We start from the raw sequence: 19090 nt of genomic DNA on the forward strand, positions 1-19090 counted from the left end.
ATAGTACGTTTTCAATCTGTAACTGTGTCCCTGTGGAACGAACCGGACTTAATAAAAACTACACTACTCTACGATTAGGTACACTGCCTATAAGTGTGTAGCAAGGTTTAGGTATATCCATTCTATAAATAAATAAATAACTTGTGTAAATTGTAGCGTAATTAATAGTATTTTATATTCATTTTAATATTATTTTAATATCTATTTACGTACCCTCTAGACGCACATCAAGTTTTTGATGCCGCTGCCGGGGACAATACTAACCGAAAGCGGAACGCTATAATATTTTTGTAAAAATATAATTATATATAAGTTTTAAATATAAAAACATAAAAATATAATAAGTGTTGTTTAAAAATATATATATATATTTTTATTTTTAAGAGTTTTGTTTATAAAATTAAAAATATTTTTATTTTTAGATTTTAAAATATAATTTATTATATTTTATATAAATATTTTATATAAATATTTTATATAAATTAAAATCAGAATTTAAAATAAAAATTAAAAATAAAATTTAATTTGGGCGAAAGCCTGTTGAAGCCCAACATTCAGGCCTGGTATTCGAAGTCATGCGATCGCATGACACTGATAGCATAATCCCATGCGATCGCATGGGATAAGCTGACAGCTGATACCTAGGACGCATTTAATACAAAATTAGGGTTTAATAATTAATTATTTAATTAAATTAGGTTTTAATTAAAATATTAATTAGTTTAATTTAGTTTTATTTTTAGTTTTAATTAGTAATTATTAAGTTTATTTATTATTATTAAATATATAGATTAATATTTTTATAAAAAAATAATATAAAAATAATATTTTTATAAAATTGTATTTTTATAACTTTAGTTTTATTTTTATACTTTGTATCTTTTTATCCGTTTAAATTAGTAGTTTTTAGTAATTATCGTTCATAATTAGTTTTAAGTTAGTTTTTGCCGTAGTTATTTTGATATTTCTAGATTTTTAGACTTTGCCGTAAATTCCATTAAGTGCCTTTTCTTTAGATTTAGAGTTTAGGCGCTTTAGAATTTTGCAACGCCGTTTTAAGATTTTAGTGCCAAATTTAAGTTATTACCGATTTTCCTTTAGAATTGCATTTTAAGTTTAATACCTTTGGGCGCAACTTTTTAGATTTAGCTTTTAGATTTTTAAGTTTCGACGTTTTCTTTCTTATTTTTAATTTTTGACGTTTTTCGACGCGCTTTTTCTTTTTCATTTCTACGCTCTAGTTTTTAGGACTTAGAATTTTCTTTATTTTCTTTAAAATTCGACGAAAAATTATTTTAAGCGATTAAATCAATAGACATCCAAATTTTCTGGTTCGTAGTAATAGTTGGATTTGTTAGTGGCGAGTTGTGGACTTCCAATTTAAAGGGTCCTGGCTACCTGCTGCATCTATTGGCTATTTGAAACGTGGGCAAAATCAGAAAAGTCTATTAATTTGATAACTTATATAATTTTTATATTTAACTAATAGGATATTCAGTGAATGCACCGAGCGAAACGTTCACCACCTTTCATACGTTCATTACTTGTAACTCGATCAAGACATCTAGCAAATATTGTCGCCGTGGATTTTTCTTTAGAATCATCTAGTCGAACAAGTACTTCAATTCAAATTTTCGATAATCCATTTTTTGAACCCGACTTCACAATTGAGAACCCGAAGGATATTCAAGGACAATTCCAAGATCCCGAACCACTAAACATTCCTCCTGAACCACAAATTATTTATCCAGAGGTTGTCGAAAAAGGAACCGTTAAATCAGAATCTTCTAGTGATTCGGATTTAACAAATTCAAATATGGAAGATCTAGAACCTCAAACTATGGAAGACCGAATGAGAGCCATACGTACGGGCCAAGGTCATGCCATTAATCAACCAGAAGTTAGACTGCCAGATTTTGAAATCAAAGGACAAATCCTACACATGGTCACTAATCAATGCCAATTCGGTGGTACAGCAAAAGAAGATCCAAACAAACATCTTCGAACTTTTAATAGGATTTGTACTCTATTTAAAATCCGAGAAATTGAGGATGAAACGATCTATCTTATGTTGTTTCCTTGGACTTTACATGGGGAAGCCAAAGATTGGTTAGAATCATTACCCGAAAGAACGATTGATACATGGGATGTTTTAGTTGAGAAATTTCTTCAAAGATTCTTTCCGGCATCAAAAGCCGTGAGACTTCAAGGAAAAATTGCCACGTTCGCGCAAAAGCCAAATGAAACGTTATTTGAGGCGTGAATAAGATTCGGAAATATGTTGAGAGGATGTCCTCAACACAGTTTAGACACTTTCCAAATAGTTTAAATATTCTATAAAGGCGTCGACGTCGCTACAAGAAAAGACATCGACACAGCCGCTGGTGGTTCCATTATGAAGAAAACTGCTACCGAAGCTCACAAGATTATTGATAATACAGCCTCCCACTGGCATGAGTGGCACCAAGAGAAAGATATCTTCCATTCATCCAAAGTGGCTAGAGTCGATTCTAGCCATGACTTTGATTCCATTTCCGCAAAGCTAGATTATTTCGAAAGACGAATGGAAAAGATGACTAAATATATTCACGCAATACGAATCAGTTGTGAGCAGTGTGGAGGACCACATTTAACAAAAGATTGTCTCAGTGTGGAACAAACAATGGAACAAAGAGAGAATGTTTCATACATAAACCAAAGGCCGGGAAATAATTATCAAAATAATTATCAACCGCCAAGGCCAAACTACAATCGAAACGTTTCTTACAATTAAAATGCCCAACACAACAACCAACAAGGTCCTAGCAATCAGCAAAGACCTGGTTACATAAATAAACCACCACAAACCGAAGAGAAAAAGACAAATTTAGAAGATATGGTATTAAAGCTAGTTGAATCCCAAACGCAGTTTGTTACATCCCAGAAACAAACTAATGAACAAAATGCTCAAGCATTTAGAAATCAACAAGCTTCAATCCAAAATTTGGAACAAGAAGTAAGTAACCTAGCAAGGTTAATTGGTGAAAGAAAACCGAGGAGTCTACCTAGTGATACAAATGCTAACTCTCGAAATGAAACAGTTAAAGCTATTACCACAAGAAGTGGTATAATACTTAAACCACCTGAAATACCAGTAATTTCTGATTACTCTATTCCTACTTCACAGGAACCACAGCCTGAGCAAGAAAAGAAAACAGAACCGGTAGTTGAAAAGGTTAATGAAGATAACACAGTTAAGGCAAAGCCTTATGTGATGACCCGTCCAAATCCCTTTAGACGTAGTACATCATTCATCGATTTCATTGCGAGGTATTGACCTCTATATGATACGTTTTGTAAACATTGCATTCTTTTGAAATGGTACACTATCAATTGAATATATATATCCAAGGTTTTCGTCATTTGATGATTTCTACATATAAACAATCATCGTAAATAATAGTTTTTGATAATACATTCATTGACAATACAATCAAAATAAGATACATGGTGATGATTTTGTGAATGTAAAGTTTTCTCGGATAAAGCATGTATGACTCCATGTACATAGCTTGTATAACGTATAAGCAAACAACGGAAGACTTCTAGGAACCTGAGAATAAACATGCTTAAAAGTGTCAACACAAAGGTTGGTGAGTTCATAGTTTTAATATTACGCATAATATATTTATAAAGGTGGACCACAAGATTTCAGTTGTTTTATCCAAAACATTTATCAAAATATTCTACGAAATTGAGTACCTTGGTAACTAAACTTAACGTATATATAATAAGTACCCCTGTTTTAACATACATACAACCAACATGTACAATACACGCAAACCAATGTGTACTAAACTCAAATAGTATACATCCGCTTTATAGTTCAGGCTAGGGTCTCTATACCTGGAATAGACGGGGATGTCAAGCCCTATGGATCCATATATAACTACTCGCGCCCACCAGTTCTTATAACCGGCAGTTATTAGTTACCAAAGCTAAGGGATTTTCGGTTCAAACTCAGTGTAGAATTTAGTATGTACTTGTGTCCATTACGTTTAAAATAAATTGCATGTATTCTCAGCCCAAAAATATATATTGTAAAAGTATTTAAAAAGGGAGCATATAAAACTCACATATCAATTTTAAAATGAATTTTATGTCCATTATGATAATGATAGTGCTTAATTGACTTGTGCTATATATTGATGCTTAATTCCTTGCAAACATACACAACCAAAAACAATACATAACAAACAACAAAGTACGTTCACTAGAAACACACAAGGTTGCAACAACGTCCTTTCTCGATTCAACACGGTCTCCCCTCCGACGATTTTTCAGGCAAGTTCAAGTCCGGCAGTACACTGCTTAGGATCGGTGTACCCTGGGAACAGACGAAGAATCTGTTTAAGGGAATTGTGTCAAACACAAGCCCGGTTCCATTCTCGTTTCGGTTTGACCGTTTACATTTTTGTTTCGTTTATGTGTGTCTATATATTCGTAATCGGTTTCGTTAAGTTTTCTTACAACTTAAACAGATTTTGTTTCCAACGAAACTGATTACTGGTTATATTGTTTGCTTATGCGTATGCCGTTTTCATAACTTGTTTCCAACGATTGCTTCTTGCTAAATCTTTTAGCCTTATAGTTTGCTCTACATGTATAATTATTGCCATGTTTTTTTTTTTTTTTTTTAATTGAAGTTTGTATAATTCGATTAGAGTTGCAACTGTTATATAAAGTGTGGAATATAGTTGTTGATATATTTGTGTGGAATATAGTTGTTGATATATTTGCTATACAACTGATGACTATAGTCGTTTATCTAATCACTGTATAATTGCTACTGTAACTGCGCAATACTTAATTGATATTTAAGTGGTTCTCTATTAATAATAGTTAAACTTGATATGATTAATTTGTTCGAGATTTATATCTCATGAAAACGCTTGATGTTTACTCTTAAACTGATTATGGTGATATAACTATTATTATAATTATAATTTTGTGTAGAGCATCGTAATTATGTTTTGGTTATGAAGCTATGTAAACTAAAAGAATTAAATTAATTGAGATGATACGGTCAAAGTTTGTATTTTAGAATACATGAATGTTAGAATATTAAATTTGGGTTTTGTAGTAGCCATTATTAATATTTTATTCGACCGCGGTATTTAATTTTTCCGTACGATTTTTCAGATTTCGGAATGGAATCTCAACCCATGAGCACTCAGCTGATCGTGTCCTCTGCTACTACTGTTACTATTGCACCGCTTCCTAATGCGGTTGTTTCTCATGCTGAGAAACCTGAGAAGTTCACTGGTGTGAACTTCAAGCGTTGGCAACAAAAGATGCTCTTTTATCTGACAACGTTGAACCTTGCGAGGGTCTTAATTGAAACCGCTCCCCAACTTGTTGCTGGGGATGTTCAAACCGTGAGCGCGGTTGAGGCATGGAAACATTTGGATTACCTTTGCCGCAACTATGTCTTGAATAGTTTGGAGAATTCTCTCTATAACGTGTACTGCACAATAGAGACTGCCAAAGAATTATGAGAGTCTTTAGAACGAAAGTACAAGACTGAAGATGCTAGTACCAAGAAATGGGTAGTAGCTAAATTCTTGGATTTTAAGATGATAGACTCAAAAACTGTTATGAGTCAAATCCAAGAACTACAGGTCATAATTCATGACATACATGCTGAAAAAATGGTAATCAGTGAGAGTTTTCAAGTTGCAGCTATGATTGAGAAACTGCCACCAAGCTGGGTTGATTTCAAAAATTATTTAAAACATAACCGAAAGAAAATGACCGTTGAAGACCTTGTGGTCCGTCTTCGTATTGAAGAAGACAACAAAGTTGCTCTTAAAAGGAGCATTAACCCTAATTCAGCAAAGGTTAATATTGTTGAACACGGTCAATCCTCGAGAGGTAACAAAGGCAAAGGAATGGCTGAGAAAAAGAACAAGAGGAAAGAGTCTAAGTTTGGACCTAAAGGTGGTGTCGTGAAGAAGAAATTTCAGGGCACGTGCTATAACTGTGACAAACCGGGTCATCGGGCAAGTGAATGCAAGAAGCCCAAGAAAGAGAACTCGCACCAAGCAAATATGGTTGAGGATGTTGAAAACCTTGTGGCTATGATTTCTGACCTCACAGTTATGATCTCTGAGGTTAACTTGGTTGCTTCAAATACCAGAGAGTGGTGGATTGATACTGGGGCTACTCGTCATGTATGTGCTGACAAGAGCCTCTTCAACACCTTCAAGGATGTTACTAGTGGAGATAAGCTCTTCATGGGAAACTCTGTCACTGCTGATATCAAGGGAGAAGGCAATGTGATATTGAAGATGACCTCTGGAAAGGAACTCACTTTGACAAATGTGTTGTATGTTCCCGAGATTCGTAAGAATCTTGTGTCTGGGTGGTTGTTAAATAAGTTTGGCTTTAAGATTGTGTTTGAGTCTGATAAGGTCGTGTTGACCAAAAATGCTATGTATGTTGGTAAGGGATATGCCATTAATGGTATGTTTAAGCTGAATGTAATGGTTGTTAACAATGAAGCTAATAAAACTGGTACTAGTTCTGCTTACTTGCTTGAGTCTTCTAATGTGTGGCATGGTAGACTTGGTCATGTTAACTTTAATTCCATTCGTCGTTTAATTAAATTGAATTGCATACCAACATTCCATATTGAGTCAAACCATAAATGTGAAACGTGTGTTGAAGCCAAACTAACGAGATCATCATTTAAATCGGTTGAACAAAAAATCGAGCCCCTTGATATGATCCACACAGATATGTGTGATTTGAAGTCTATTCCAACGAGAAATGGAAACAAATACTTCATTACATTTATCGATGATAGCACAAAGTATTGTTATGTTTACTTGTTGAAAAGTAAAGATGAGGCAATTGACACGTTTATCGCTTACAAGAACGAAGTTGAGAATCAACTTGAACGCAAAATCAAGGTTGTTCAAAGTGATAGAGGTGGTGAATATGTCGCACCATTTGCCGAATTTTGTTCACAAAATGGAATTAGACATGAATTCACTGCACCTTACTCACCCCAATCAAATGGGACTGCTGAACGAAAGAATAGAACCTTGAAAGAAATGGTAAATGCCATGTTAGTAAGTTCTGGTGTAAGTCAGAACATGTGGGGGGATGCCATCATATCTGCAAACTATCTTTTAAATAAGATACCCCAAAAGAAAAGAGATGAAACCCCATATGAGTTATGGTGGAAAAGAAAACCGTCTTATGAATACCTCAAAGTGTGGGGGTGCCTAGCAAAGGTAACTGTTCCGTTACCTAAGGCATAAAAGATAGGTTCAAAGACTGTTGATTGCATATTTATTGGATATGCTAAACATAGTAGTGCTTATCGCTTCCTCGTGCATGAATCCAAGATTCCGGACATACACAAAGGATCGATAATGGAATCAAGAAATGTGTCATTCTTTGAAAATGTATTTCCATGCATTACAAAAGAACTTGTGAGTTCGTCTATGATAGACAATGATGGTGTCCCAGATGAGACATCAAAGGAGCTAGTTCAAGAAGAACTAGAACAATCCGAGGAAGAAGAGCTTGAGCTTAGGAGAAGCAAAAGAGCAAGGACAAAAAAGTCTTTTGGTCCTGATTTCTACACCTACATGGTAGAAAGTGAACCTACAACATACCATGAAGCGTTATCTTCCTCGGAAGGTCCTCAATGGAGGGAGGCCATAAAAAGTGAAATAGATTTTATTTTACAGAACCATACCTGGGAGTTAGTGGATCTTCCTCTGGGATGTAAACCACTAGGATATCGATGGATCTTCAAGAAGAAGATGAAGCCTGGTGGAACCATTGATAAATACAAGGCAAGGTTGGTGATCAAAGGGTATAGACAATGAGAAGGTCTGGATTACTTTGATACGTATTCGCTAGTAACGCGAATAACCTCCATCAGATTAGTACTTGCCATTGCCGCCATTCGAAACTTGGAAGTACATCAAATGGATGTGAAAACTGCTTTCCTGAATGGAAATTTCGAAGAAGAGATCTACATAGAACAACCCGAGGGGTTTATAGCGCCTGGACAAGAAAGAAAAGTATGTAAACTTGTTAAATCTTTATACGAATTAAAACAAGCTCCTAAACAATGGCATCAGAAGTTTGATCATGTCATGCTTGATTCTGGATTTAAAACCAATGAATGTGACAAATGTGCATATGTGAAAGACACACCAAATGGATATGTCATCATATGTCTATATGTAGATGATATGCTCATTGCTGGTAGTAATGAGAGAATGATAAAATCTACAAAAGACATGTTGAAATCAAAGTTTGACATGAAAGACATGGGTTTAGCGGATGTGATTTTGGGAGTACAAATCACACTAACTCAAGGTGGACTTGTTTTAAGTCAAACCCATTACGTGGATAAGATTCTTGAGAAGTTTAATGCAAATGACTCTAATATAGCTAGAACTCCCATTGATATAAGTCAACATCTAGCTAAGAACAGAGGTGAACCTGTTAACCAATTAGAGTACTCAAGAATCATTGGCAGCTTAATGTATTTAATGAGTTGTACTCGACCCGACTTAGCATATGCTGTAAGAAAGCTAAGTAGATACACGAGTAATCCAAGTACATCTCATTGGAAGTGTATCAATAGGTCACTTCGGTACTTAAGATACACTCGAGAATATGGGCTGCATTATAACAGATATCCTGCAGTGATCGAAGGACACTGTGACGCAAATTGGATATCTGACACAAATGATTCCAGAGCGACAAGTGGGTATGTATTCACGCTTGGAGGTGCTGCAATATCGTGGAAATCGTGGAAACAAATGGTTATTGCTAGATCCATGATGGAATCTGAATTCATCGCTTTAGATAAAGCGGGTGAAGAGGCAGAATGGCTACGTCAGTTCGTTGAGGATATACCAAGATGGCCTAAGTCGATGTCGGCCATATGTATACATTGTGATAGCCAATCGGTGATTGGTAGAGCTCATAACACAATGTATAATGGTAAGAATAGACATAAGACGTAGACATAATACGGTACGACAACTAATCTCTACATGAATTATCACTGTTGACTATGTGAAGTCAAAGGATAATTTTGCGGATCCGCTAACAAAAGGCTTAAGTAGAGAGTTAGTATATAAGTCGTGCGTGGGAATGGGACTGAAGCCCATGAAAGGCTAAGTTTATATGAAGGAAAACCTAACTCAGTTGACTGGAGATCCCAAGATCTGAGTTCAATAGGACAACCTACTTGTATGAATTGGCGAAGTCACTATGGGGGAGTTAATTACTAAACTAGCAACCCCCACATCACTTAAAGGGAGTTTACTAATTAAAAGTAGACTTCCTCTTAAAGGGAGTTTACTAATTAAGAGTAGACTTCCTAGTCCATTCCTAAAAGTGACAAGTAAGAGAATAAGCCTATGGCTTTTAATGATTCAACTGAAATAACCATGCGTGGTTAATCAGTAGTCATTCAGTGGTGAATCACCTATGTGAGAGAGAAGTAGGGTCGCTTCGAAGGGTATTGTTGGGGCACAATACTTGATAAGCTCTCGCAGACCCAGGCAAGTGTTTCAGGACCATAATGAACACGACTATGAGGACTTGATTTTGTCAAGGAGAAGTCTTGTGTGAAGCGTATTGTCGCCTACACAAACGGCAGACGAGTTCAAAGACATCGCCGTCTACTCAGAGCCAGTAGACTAAGTATGTTTCATAAGCGAAGGTTCAAAGAGTAACACCTACCTATCGTATGTAAGATTCAACTGCTAAAAATTCATCGGAACATTATTGTTTCTGAGATCGATCTCCATTCATGTGGGGGGTTGTTGGAAATATGTTGAAAAAAGTGTGTTTCACCATTTTTTAGACAACGATTAATATATGATCAAGTGACATTAATAGTTAGCATGTTTTATAGTCTCTGAAGAGGGCTTTACAATGAGCTAAAATGTGTCCAAAATGAAATAAAGGTGAATGAGATATTCGATCTCAAAGTCGGTGGTTTGATACATAATTTGCAAGTGAAACAATTTGTTCCACATAGGAATGGGAACAAAGTTGAAAGGTAGTTATAAGGGATTAACTACAAGCCATGTTAAATTATTATAATGTGAAGTGGTTGTGTTATGATTAAGTGGGCAATAATTTCATCATTAAAATAGTCACATCAATTTGTGAAGTGGTTTTGGTTATGATTGAGTGAGCAATAATTGCATCACTAAAATAGACACATCAAGCACTAAGTCTTTAACTTCTATTATAATGATCAACTGCAATGATTGAATTTATCATTTTAAAATGAATTTTATGTCCATTATGATAATGATAGTAGTTACTTGACTTGTGCTATATATTGATGCTTAATTCCTTGCAAACATACACAACTATAAACAACACATAACAAACAACAAAGTACGTTCACTAGAAACACACAAGGTTGCAACAACGTTATTTCTCGATACAACATGATCTCTCATCCGACGATTTTTCAGGAAAGTTCAAGTCCGGCAGTACACTGCTGATAATGCTAAAAACGAACATATATTTCATAGCATTATCCTTCCAGAAAGACAAGCTTTTAGTTGCAATTGTTCTATTTCAAGTGATATTCGTTTAAATAATAAAAGGTGAAGACAAAAGACAGAATCGACGATTTGAAGACGCAAATTACCAGAATGTTCAAACGTACAAGTTACAATTCAAGTGGTTCAATTTATTGATGAATAACGTCTAAATATTGATAAGAGTACAAGTCGCAGAATGCAAAGTACAAGATATCTAAGCATACAAAAAGACGTTCGAAAATCCAGAACCGGGACATAAACCGAGTAACAACGTACAACTCAACGGAGCTGAAAGTACAAGTCAACTATGCACAAGAATATAATATAATATATATATAATTATATATAATTATATATATTATATTATATATTAATTTAATCGAGCAGCCCACGTTTGGAAAGAAAATATCTCCATCCAGCTAGCCATGCGATCGCATGGTCTGGAAGAACAAATTCCATGGGATCGCATGGCCCCAAATCTCTGGCCAGGTCTATAAATTGCAACGTTTTCTGGCCGAATTATTTACACCTTAATTCAATCTCTTTCTCCCTCAATATATATATAATTTTAATTTTAATTTTAATTTAATAATAAGGTTATCGTAACGAATGTTTTAAGGTTTTGTAAGTCGAAACTCTGTCCGTGTAACACTATGCGATTTATAATCATTGTAAGTTATGTTCAACCTTTTTAAATTAATGTCTCGTAGCTAAGTTATTATTATGCTTATTTAAATTGAAGTAATCATGATGTTGGACTAAATATTAAGACGAGGTTATTGGACTTTGGACCATAATTAGAGTTTGGACAAAAGACCGACACTTGTGGACACAAGACTATTGACTATTAATGGACTTTATAATTGTTTAACAGAATGATAGTTCGTTAATTTAATATAGAGATTTACAATTTGACGTACCTATAAATAACCACATACGCCTTATTGGACATGATGGGCGGGATATTTATATTTACTAATAATTGTCCATTTGACTAGATACGAGTATGGATTAATAATCAATGGACTTATTGAAACAGGGGTAGATTACATACAGTGATAACTGGTGTAATTGTTAACATAGTATTAAAACCTTGGACTACATACAGTCGATATCCTGGTGTAGTTATTAACAAAGTATTAAGACCTTGTTATAGTTTGGATCCCTAATTAGTTGGAATATTTGACTTCGGGTATAAGGGTAATTTGACGAGGACACTCGCACTTTATAATTATGACTGATGGACTATTATAGACAAAAACCAGATAGACATATCAAATAATCCAGGACAAAGGACAATTAACCCAGGGTAACAAATTAAAATAAAAACGTCAAACATCATGATTACGGAAATTTAAATAAGCATAATTCTTTTATTTCATATTTTATCGCAATTTTATTTATCCTCATTTATTTTACGCACTTTAATTATTGTCATTTATCTTTACGCTAAAACTTAAAAATTGACAAACCGGTCGTTAAACGGTAAACCCCCCCCCCCCCCCCCCTTTTATAATAATAACAATAATCCTACTACTTATATATATATTTGTTTTCAAAAATATATAGTACGTTTTCAATCTGTAACTGTGTCCCTGTGGAACGAACCGGACTTAATAAAAACTACACTACTCTACGATTAGGTACACTGCCTATAAGTGTGTAGCAAGGTTTAGGTATATCCATTCTATAAATAAATAAATAACTTGTGTAAATTGTAGCGTAATTAATAGTATTTTATATTCATTTTAATATTATTTTAATATCTATTTACGTACCCTCTAGACGCACATCAAGTTTTTGATGCCGCTGCCGGGGACAATACTAACCGAAAGCGGAACGCTATAATATTTTTGTAAAAATATAATTATATATAAGTTTTAAATATAAAAACATAAAAATATAATAAGTGTTGTTTAAAAATATATATATATATTTTTATTTTTAAGAGTTTTGTTTATAAAATTAAAAATATTTTTATTTTTAGATTTTAAAATATAATTTATTATATTTTATATAAATATTTTATATAAATATTTTATATAAATTAAAATCAGAATTTAAAATAAAAATTAAAAATAAAATTTAATTTGGGCGAAAGCCTGTTGAAGCCCAACATTCAGGCCTGGTATTCGAAGTCATGCGATCGCATGACACTGATAGCATAATCCCATGCGATCGCATGGGATAAGCTGACAGCTGATACCTAGGACGCATTTAATACAAAATTAGGGTTTAATAATTAATTATTTAATTAAATTAGGTTTTAATTAAAATATTAATTAGTTTAATTTAGTTTTATTTTTAGTTTTAATTAGTAATTATTAAGTTTATTTATTATTATTAAATATATAGATTAATATTTTTATAAAAAAATAATATAAAAATAATATTTTTATAAAATTGTATTTTTATAACTTTAGTTTTATTTTTATACTTTGTATCTTTTTATCCGTTTAAATTAGTAGTTTTTAGTAATTATCGTTCATAATTAGTTTTAAGTTAGTTTTTGCCGTAGTTATTTTGATATTTCTAGATTTTTAGACTTTGCCGTAAATTCCATTAAGTGCCTTTTCTTTAGATTTAGAGTTTAGGCGCTTTAGAATTTTGCAACGCCGTTTTAAGATTTTAGTGCCAAATTTAAGTTATTACCGATTTTCCTTTAGAATTGCATTTTAAGTTTAATACCTTTGGGCGCAACTTTTTAGATTTAGCTTTTAGATTTTTAAGTTTCGACGTTTTCTTTCTTATTTTTAATTTTTGACGTTTTTCGACGCGCTTTTTCTTTTTCATTTCTACGCTCTAGTTTTTAGGACTTAGAATTTTCTTTATTTTCTTTAAAATTCGACGAAAAATTATTTTAAGCGATTAAATCAATAGACATCCAAATTTTCTGGTTCGTAGTAATAGTTGGATTTGTTAGTGGCGAGTTGTGGACTTCCAATTTAAAGGGTCCTGGCTACCTGCTGCATCTATTGGCTATTTGAAACGTGGGCAAAATCAGAAAAGTCTATTAATTTGATAACTTATATAATTTTTATATTTAACTAATAGGATATTCAGTGAATGCACCGAGCGAAACGTTCACCACCTTTCATACGTTCATTACTTGTAACTCGATCAAGACATCTAGCAAATATTGTCGCCGTGGATTTTTCTTTAGAATCATCTAGTCGAACAAGTACTTCAATTCAAATTTTCGATAATCCATTTTTTGAACCCGACTTCACAATTGAGAACCCGAAGGATATTCAAGGACAATTCCAAGATCCCGAACCACTAAACATTCCTCCTGAACCACAAATTATTTATCCAGAGGTTGTCGAAAAAGGAACCGTTAAATCAGAATCTTCTAGTGATTCGGATTTAACAAATTCAAATATGGAAGATCTAGAACCTCAAACTATGGAAGACCGAATGAGAGCCATACGTACGGGCCAAGGTCATGCCATTAATCAACCAGAAGTTAGACTGCCAGATTTTGAAATCAAAGGACAAATCCTACACATGGTCACTAATCAATGCCAATTCGGTGGTACAGCAAAAGAAGATCCAAACAAACATCTTCGAACTTTTAATAGGATTTGTACTCTATTTAAAATCCGAGAAATTGAGGATGAAACGATCTATCTTATGTTGTTTCCTTGGACTTTACATGGGGAAGCCAAAGATTGGTTAGAATCATTACCCGAAAGAACGATTGATACATGGGATGTTTTAGTTGAGAAATTTCTTCAAAGATTCTTTCCGGCATCAAAAGCCGTGAGACTTCAAGGAAAAATTGCCACGTTCGCGCAAAAGCCAAATGAAACGTTATTTGAGGCGTGAATAAGATTCGGAAATATGTTGAGAGGATGTCCTCAACACAGTTTAGACACTTTCCAAATAGTTTAAATATTCTATAAAGGCGTCGACGTCGCTACAAGAAAAGACATCGACACAGCCGCTGGTGGTTCCATTATGAAGAAAACTGCTACCGAAGCTCACAAGATTATTGATAATACAGCCTCCCACTGGCATGAGTGGCACCAAGAGAAAGATATCTTCCATTCATCCAAAGTGGCTAGAGTCGATTCTAGCCATGACTTTGATTCCATTTCCGCAAAGCTAGATTATTTCGAAAGACGAATGGAAAAGATGACTAAATATATTCACGCAATACGAATCAGTTGTGAGCAGTGTGGAGGACCACATTTAACAAAAGATTGTCTCAGTGTGGAACAAACAATGGAACAAAGAGAGAATGTTTCATACATAAACCAAAGGCCGGGAAATAATTATCAAAATAATTATCAACCGCCAAGGCCAAACTACAATCGAAACGTTTCTTACAATTAAAATGCCCAACACAACAACCAACAAGGTCCTAGCAATCAGCAAAGACCTGGTTACATAAATAAACCACCACAAACCGAAGAGAAAAAGACAAATTTAGAAGATATGGTATTAAAGCTAGTTGAATCCCAAACGCAGTTTGTTACATCCCAGAAACAAACTAATGAACAAAATGCTCAAGCATTTAGAAATCAACAAGCTTCAATCCAAAATTTGGAACAAGAAGTAAGTAACCTAGCAAGGTTAATTGGTGAAAGAAAACCGAGGAGTCTACCTAGTGATACAAATGCTAACTCTCGAAATGAAACAGTTAAAGCTATTACCACAAGAAGTGGTATAATACTTAAACCACCTGAAATACCAGTAATTTCTGATTACTCTATTCCTACTTCACAGGAACCACAGCCTGAGCAAGAAAAGAAAACAGAACCGGTAGTTGAAAAGGTTAATGAAGATAACACAGTTAAGGCAAAGCCTTATGTGATGACCCGTCCAAATCCCTTTAGACGTAGTACATCATTCATCGATTTCATTGCGAGGTATTGACCTCTATATGATACGTTTTGTAAACATTGCATTCTTTTGAAATGGTACACTATCAATTGAATATATATATCCAAGGTTTTCGTCATTTGATGATTTCTACATATAAACAATCATCGTAAATAATAGTTTTTGATAATACATTCATTGACAATACAATCAAAATAAGATACATGGTGATGATTTTGTGAATGTAAAGTTTTCTCGGATAAAGCATGTATGACTCCATGTACATAGCTTGTATAACGTATAAGCAAACAACGGAAGACTTCTAGGAACCTGAGAATAAACATGCTTAAAAGTGTCAACACAAAGGTTGGTGAGTTCATAGTTTTAATATTACGCATAATATATTTATAAAGGTGGACCACAAGATTTCAGTTGTTTTATCCAAAACATTTATCAAAATATTCTACGAAATTGAGTACCTTGGTAACTAAACTTAACGTATATATAATAAGTACCCCTGTTTTAACATACATACAACCAACATGTACAATACACGCAAACCAATGTGTACTAAACTCAAATAGTATACATCCGCTTTATAGTTCAGGCTAGGGTCTCTATACCTGGAATAGACGGGGATGTCAAGCCCTATGGATCCATATATAACTACTCGCGCCCACCAGTTCTTATAACCGGCAGTTATTAGTTACCAAAGCTAAGGGATTTTCGGTTCAAACTCAGTGTAGAATTTAGTATGTACTTGTGTCCATTACGTTTAAAATAAATTGCATGTATTCTCAGCCCAAAAATATATATTGTAAAAGTATTTAAAAAGGGAGCATATAAAACTCACATATCAATATTGTGGTTCAATATTGTAGGAAAAGTATGCAGACGCAACGGAGATGACAAATGAAAGGTTAGCATTTGATTCGCGAGCAATACCCACGGACATCAACCATAACCTCCTTAGCCATAACCCATAAATTCCTTAGCTTTAACCCATTTGAAAACCCATTTTTATAATCACCCAAACATAATATCGTCGTAGTATTTTATGTATACTAATAATATCTTGAAATAATACGGAGTAAATATATATGTGTAAATCGATTGAGAGAGTTTAGAGAAAAATATTTTCAAGTTTTATGAAATAATGAAACCTATTGAATTCTATTTATAATAGATTTTTAAATTATTAAAGTGAATTATTAAAGTATGAATTATTAAAGTGAATTATTAAAGTATGAATTATTAAAGTGAATTATTAAAGTATGAATTATTAAAGTGAATTATTAAAGTATTAATTATTAAAGTAAATTATTAAAGTTAAAGTAAAGTAAAAGTAAAGTTAAAGTAAAGTTAAAGTATAAAACTATGTACGTATAATACGCGTATAAATATATATAATATTCATTTAAATCGTTATATATATTTAATAAAATAAAATATAAATATCGTTATCTTTTAATATTTTCAAAACGTTTAATATTTAAATATATAATATATAAATATTTTCTAACAATTTATTTTTGTTACGTCGTAATATATATATATATATATATATATATATATATATATATATATATATATATATATATATATATATATATATATTAACATTTTGAAACATAAGTTTGTACGTTTTATATTTGAAACACGATATTTATATATGAAATTGAGATCTTGTAACCTTAATTATATAAAATTTAGTTTTTCAAAACTAATTATATTCTTAAATTTTAAAAACATTTTAATAATAGAAGTTATTTTAATGTTTTCATTTAAGAAAGTAAAATCATATAATATATATATACATCATGACGAGTTTTGAGTTTTAAATTATAGTTTGTTCGCGAACCGCGGGGTAAAGTCCAATGGAGATTATTGTAAAGCATGCATTGAAAAATGAGCATGAATCTCTACTAACTTTTGTCTAACTCCCGTTATATGACACTTTGTTCTAACATTTAGATTTACTTTACCATCTATTCCAAATACTGTCAAAAAGGGAAAGATTTCCTAAATCAAAGTGGACCTCACAATAGAGACCCGTAACAATATCACAATAGTTATGGAATTGTTAAATGCTAACAAAATATCTTCTAATTCAATCATTTGGCATTATATTTTAATTCCGTAGATAAATATATATTACATATATATTTAAAACAATTACGTTTAATGCAAAGCATTATACCTTTAATTCTTTGTTAGTGTTTTCAAGTTATAATCTATATATATATATATATATATATATATATATATATATATATATATATATATATATATATATATATATATCTATATATATATATATATATTTATATATACGTATCTATTTACATATAATTGTTCGTGAATCGTCGGTACTGGTCGGGGTTAAATGAATGTACGAAAATAGTTCAAAATTTTTGAGATTCAACATTACAGACTTTGCTTATCGTGTCGAAAATATTAAATCATATAAAGATTAAGTTTAAAATTTGGTCGGAAATTTCCGGGTCGTCACAGTACCTACCCGTTAAATAAATTTCGTCCCGAAATTTGGTAGAGGTTGTCATGGCTGGCAATAGGAATATTTTTCATGACGAATATGAGTTGAAAATTTGAATATATCACAATCGAGTAATACGGATAAATCGATTCGATTATGCAAAGAGTATGAGTGAAGCTATCGCAAAAGAGTGAAATAGAGATTTGTTTTATCTTTTGACGTAGTCACGGTTGATTTACAGAATTATATAAAATCTTCGTAATCTGTATAAGATTTGATTCTTCGGTAATTGAGGAAATTCTGATCCTCTTTAATTAAATGCGGTAACTTGCCTCGATTGCTATGTCTGATATTTCGCTATAAATTAACCTCTTCCGTTTCATTATTCTCATCACTCCTATACTTTCTTCCTTAATCCATACTTCCAAAGATTGTGAAAATGCTTAATCCAGTTTTGATCCTTGTCCTTATCTTGACTATCGTAACAATCATTCTTCTTTTCCAACTCCCACCGGAGGAATCTGTTTATTTCTACTTCGCTCTAGGTGTGATATTATTCTTAATCCTACCGTGTCTCTATATTGCTATGCGCATTGATATACACGGTTTGTAATTTTCTATTTGCTATGATTTATACTCTTATTTATGTTTCGAAGCTCCATGCTTCTGTTTTCTCTTCTCGACCTTAAGTAAAGCGATTAAGACGTCTCGGATTCGTAGATTAAATCTTTGAATTTCGAATGATCATGACTAACGTTTTAAGAAAGAAATGGTAATAGCACGATCTGATTTGTTAAATTACCAGAAGTCGCGTGAAAAGATAAAACTATCCAGAAAATATGTTCTTGATATGTTTAGAGCTTAAGTAGAATGAAAGAGTCGTGTAGCATGACACATGATGAGGGTATGATCTGTGAACCGTCATCACGTCCCATTAGAAATTTAGCATGACTCACTGTAATATAACCATGTTGGCTAGGCGTCATTATATTATACTAACTCATGCTTCGATTCCTAACACTTTTCCAGAAATCATTCATAATTTAAACTCGAATTTTACTGAAATTTAGAAACTAAAACAGTTTCCTTTATGATGTAACACAGGTAGCGCGAAGAGATAGATAATTTCGGACAAGAATAGTTATGAAGATATCCTCAGAAATATCGAGGATATTTATGATAA

Source organism: Rutidosis leptorrhynchoides, chromosome 3, assembly GCF_046630445.1.
Source record: "Rutidosis leptorrhynchoides isolate AG116_Rl617_1_P2 chromosome 3, CSIRO_AGI_Rlap_v1, whole genome shotgun sequence".
Classification (NCBI taxonomy): Eukaryota; Viridiplantae; Streptophyta; class Magnoliopsida; order Asterales; family Asteraceae; genus Rutidosis; species Rutidosis leptorrhynchoides.